This window comes from Mandrillus leucophaeus, unplaced genomic scaffold (assembly GCF_000951045.1).
Source record: "Mandrillus leucophaeus isolate KB7577 unplaced genomic scaffold, Mleu.le_1.0 Scaffold5, whole genome shotgun sequence".
In the NCBI taxonomy this organism is placed as follows: Eukaryota; Metazoa; Chordata; class Mammalia; order Primates; family Cercopithecidae; genus Mandrillus; species Mandrillus leucophaeus.
Window position 1 is genome coordinate 8,991,405 of NW_012105364.1, and position 5,648 is coordinate 8,997,052.

The window sequence follows — 5,648 nt, forward strand, 5'->3', positions numbered from 1 at the left end:
CCTTCCTTCCTTCCTTCCTTCCTTCCTTCCTTCCTTCCTTCCTTCCTTCCTTTCCTTCTTTCCTTTATAACGCTATTTGGTTTTAACTTGTTAATGTTTGGGCCATTTGTTTAAATCTGATCATATGTGGTGGATATTTTTCTCTGTATTTAGAACAATTTGTTTTTTCATCTGAGATATATAGAGGGTTGACAACTTTGTGCCCTTTACATTGTTCCACATCTTGATAAAATTATGCTGCAGAAGGCCAGTTGGCAGGTGGAAAGATCTTAAAAACTTGGAATGTAAACTCATAAGCACTGCTCCTGCTCTCTGCTCTGAGGCATTTTTTTAAATGCCCTGTGCATAAGGATTTACTCTATCTTGTTCAGAGATGTATAACAATACTGAGACTTGTGGGCTGTGGGATAGTCCCTCAATTCAATATATAGTCATTCAACTTCAATTCTCTTACACTTGTTTACCTTCCACATTTCATTAGTTTTTCCCTGACAATTATTTCTTGTCCTTTTTTCAAATAAAATAAATAACTTTTCTTCTTTCCAAATTCTATAATCATAGTAGATTGAAAAACAACCCATGGAAGAGATGAAGTCCTAACCCCTGGAACCTGTATATGTTACCTTATTTGGAAAAAGGATTTTTGCAAAGGTGATTACATTAAAGATCTAATGATGGAAATGCCGTTTGGGATTATCATTATTGGTCATAAATGTCACCACAGGTAGCTTTATAAGAGAGAGGCCAAATAAGTGTTCACGTAGACATAAGAGAAGATGTGAAGACATGTGAAGATGCAGCATAAACTGAGGTGATACAGCTATGAGCCAAGGAATGCCAGCAGCTAAGTTATCAGATGCTGGAAAGGGCAAAGAATGCATTCTCTCTAGACCCTGCAAAGAGAGCGTGGCTTTGCTGACACCTTGATTCCAGTCTAGTGATACTTGATTCAGACTTTTTGTCTCCAAACCTGTGAGAGAATAAATTTCTGTTGTTTTAAGCCACCAAAATTCTGATATTTTATTACAGCAGCCACATAAAAATAATATAGTAGTTCTCAGAATTTTGTGGTCTTACTTATATGACTTTGGGAAATTGGGGTGATTGTATTAGTTTTCATGCTGCAATAAGGACACGCCTGATACTGGACAATTTAGAAAATAAAGAGGTTTAATTGGACTTACAGTCCCATGTGACTGGGGAATCCTCACAATCATAGCAGAAGGCAAGGAGGAACAAATCATGTCTTACATGGATGACAGCAGGTGAAAAAAAGCTTGTACAGGGAAACTCCCTTTCTTAAAACCATCAGATCTCATGAGACTTATTCACTGTCATGAGAACAGCATGGGAAAGACCTGCCCCCCAGGATTCAATTACCTCCCACCAGATCACTCCCACAACACAAGGGAATTCAAGATGTGATTTGGGTGGGGACACAGCCAAACGATATTATTCTGCCCCTTGCCCCTGCCAAATCTCATGTTCTCACATTTCAAAACCAATCATGGCTTCCCAATAGTCCTCCAAGGTCTTAACTCATTTCAGCATTAACTCAAAAGTCCACAGTCCAAAGTTTCGTCCAAGACAAGGAAAGTCTCTTCTGCCTATGAGTTTGTAAAACCAAAAGCAAGTTAGTTACTTCCGAGATATAATGGGAGTGCAAGCACTGCATAAATACAGGTATTCCAAAGAGCAGAAATTGTCCAAAACAAAGAGGCTACAGACCCGTTGCAAATACGAAATCCAGCAGAGCAGTCAAATCTTAAAGCTCCAAAATGATCTCCTTTGACTTCCTGTTTCACTTTCAGGTCACACTGATGCAAAAGGTGGGCTCCTATAGCCTTTGGCAGCTCTGCGCCAATGGCTCTGCAGGTTACAGTCTCCCACCTGGTTGCTTTCATGGGCTGGTGTTGAGTGTCTGTGGCTTTTCCGAGCACATGGTGCAAGCTGTTAGTGGATCTACCATTCTGGGGTCTGGAAGATTGTGGCCTTCGTCCCACAGCTCCACTAGGCAGTGTCCTAGTAGGGACTCTGTGTGGGGACTCCAATCCCACATTTCCCTTTCCCACTGCCCTAGCAGAGGTTCACCATGAGAGCCCCACCCCTGCAGCAAACTTCTTCCTGGACATCCAGGCATTGCCACACATCCTGTGAAATCTAGACAGAGGTTCCCAAACCTCAGTTCTTGATTTCTGTGCACTGACAGGCTCAACACCATGTGGAAGCTGACTTGGGGCTTGCACCCTTTGAAGCCATGGCCCAAGCTGTACCTTGGCCCCTTTAAGTCATGGTTGGACCAGCTGGGACACAGGGACCCAAGTCCCTAGACTGTACACAGCACGAGACCCTGAGCCTCTGGGTCTGTGACAGGAGGGGCTGCCATGAAGACCTCTGACATAATGAAGGCATTTTCCCCCATTGTCTTGGGGATTAACATTTGGTTCTTAGTTACTTATGCAAATTTCTGCAGCTGGTTTGACAGTCTCCTCAGAAAATAGGATTTTCTTTTCTATTGCATTGTCAGGCTGCAAATTTTTGAAACTCTTATGCTCTGCTTCTCTTACAAAACTGAATGCCCAAGTTATCTTTTGAATTCTTTGCTGCTTAGAAATTTCTTCCATCATATACCCTAAATCATCTCTCTCAAGTTCAAAGTTCCACAAATCTCTAGGGCAGGGGCAAAATGGCTTCTATCTCTTTGCTGAAACACAACAAGACTCACCTTTGCTCTAGTTCCCAAGTTCCTCATCTCCATCTGAGTCTACCTCAGCCTGGACCTTATTGTTCACATCACTGTTAGTATTTTTGTCAAAGCCAATCAACAAGTTTCTAGGAAGTTTCAAACTTTACCACATTTTTCTGTTTTACTCTGAGCCTTTGAAACTGTTGCAGCCTCTGCCTATTACCCAGTTCCAAAGTCATTTCTACATTTTTGGGTATCTTTTCAGCAATGCCCCACTCTCCTGGTACCAATTTACTGTATTAGTCAGTTTTCATGCTGCTATTAAAGATATACCTGAGACTGGGCAATTTATCAAAGAAAGAGGTTTAATTGGACTTACAGTTCCACATGGCTGGAGAATCCTCACAATCATGGTGGAAGGCAAGGAGGAGCAAGTCCCATCTTACATGGATGGCAGCAGGTGAAGAAGAGCTTATGCAGTGAAACTCCTTTTTAAAAAAACCATTGGATCTTGTGAGACTTATTCACTGTCACAAGAACAGCACGGGAAAGACCTGCCCCCAAGATTCAATTACCTTCCATTGGGTCCCTCTCACAACACGTGGAAATTCAAGATGAGATTTGGGTGGGGACAAAGCCAAATCATATCAGTGATTTAAGGAGTTAAGCTGCTAATCTCATTCTTTTTTAAAACTATCTTTTTTCTCTCATTTTGTTGAATTTTGAGCTCTGTTACTTATTTTGTTTCCTTACCTGTTTGCTTTATTTCATTTTTATACATAAGTTTACTTATTTTTTCTTATTTTTTTCATAATTTTCTAAAAGCATGTAATAGTATTTCAATATTGCAATCTTAACACTGACATCTGAATTTAATATTAAATGTTTAACAAGAAGTCAACTCCCTGGACTGCAGGATAGCTTTTTACAAAAATTTTGTCTGCTGGGTCAAACAATTATTGATAGACACAGGTGAAATTGATTTAGTGCTTTCTGAAAGCAAGTGTAATTTTTGGGGAAAAATAAGAACTCAAAATACATGGATTTCAGTACTGGTAGGTTCTCTAGTATATACAATTTGTTTCAATGCTGGTCTTAGAGAAAATGTAGCCTAATTCCTCTCTAAGTCCTGGTGCTTAAAGTTCAATAAAGTAATTTTAAAGAGTCATAGCTGCCATGTAATTTTAACAGTAACATTTTAGAAATAATTTGACTTTATGACATCACCTCACAGGGTCATACAATCCTGCAGTTCTGTCAAGGGTGGAGAATGCAGCATGAGCAAAGTAGCTTCCACAAGGTCAGGCTTCATATCTCCACGAAGTTTCTCTTGGAAAGAATCACAAAGCCACAAATTTTAAATTTTTGCTCAGACAGTACTAATTTTTCAGCAAGTGGATAATTAATACATTTATAAATCATGTCTTTCATTTCTCCTTGGCTTGCAAAAATTCATTAAATTACCTCCACAGTTCATTTATATCAGATAGAAAGGTGTTTTATATGGGGTGTTTCAAAGGGTCAAGACAGGAAGTTGAAAGTCTTAGAGATATGCAGTAAATACTTTCATTATATGAGATTAACCAGTTCTAAATATGTCTTTTAGTTTAACAAAATTTATAAATGGTGCTCTAGTGGCCTATAGAAGATATAACATGCTACTAAATGACAATTTATTGCAGTATCTAGCCCTTAGGGCTAGTTGATGGATTATTGCTATAAGTACATTTTCCATCTTGAAAGTCTCTTTGATTAATCATGGATACTTTATTTAGCAATTTGATATATTATTATCCTTATACTTTTTTCTTTAAAAATATTTTTAAATTACTGTTAAGCAGATGTTTGAATTCCTTTCAGGGTATGTGATTAACGTAGCTCTGATGAAACTAGAAATTCAGTATTATCGACATACCCAGAGGAGTGCTGGGCTTAATATAATTTTTTATAATAGTTATTTGAAAGACTTCCATTTACTGTAATACACAAGTACTTTTTATTACACGATGCTTTTTAAAAATCAAGCCAGTTGGAAAAGACATGTATACTTTGTTCTTGTGTATACTGACAATGAAGGAAAGAGAATTGATGCTCCTTACGGATTTGATCAGGGCTTTGCATAGAAGAAAATATTTGAGCCTTTATTAAATTGTATGTAAATTGTCAAAAATAGACCTAGCCTTATGTTAATTAAATCTATAGGTTTACTTTTAATTTAAGAATATTAAGGAAAATCAGATTCCAAAAGTGCTTTATTAGCTGAAACTTTTCCCTAGGTAGCTAGTTTCTTTACTAAAGGATAGGAAGATTTCATTTGAATATGTGTTTCTAAAGACATTGGCAATTTGCTTGTTTCAAAGTCTCTCTCAGTGATACTGCTATATACTGAATATTGTGTTTTTATTTCCAAACTTTATTCTAAATACATGGTTGATTAAATAAAAGTAAAGCAAAAGCAATTTTAGAAAAGTTGCCTTCTCAACGTACAGAATGAGAGAAAATTTTTACAATCTACTCATCTGACAAATGGCTAATATCCAGAACCTACAAAGAACTCAAACAAATTTACAAGAAAAAAACAAATAACCCCATCAAAAAGTGGGCAAAGGATATGGACAGACACTTCTCAAAAGAAAACGTTTATGCAGCCAACAGACACATGAAAAAATGCTCATCATCACTAGCCATCAGAGAAATACAAATCAAACCACAATGAGAAACCATCTCACACCAGTTAGAATGGCCATAATTAAAAAGTCAGGAAACAACAGGTGCTGGAGAGGATGTGGCAAAATAGGAACACTTTTACACTGTTGGTGGGACTGTAAACTAGTTCAACCATTGTGGAAGACAGTGTGGCGATTTCTCAAGGATCTAGAACTAGAAATACCATTTGACCCAGCCATCCCATTACTGGGTATATACCCAAAGGATTATAAGTCATGCTGCTATAAAGACACAT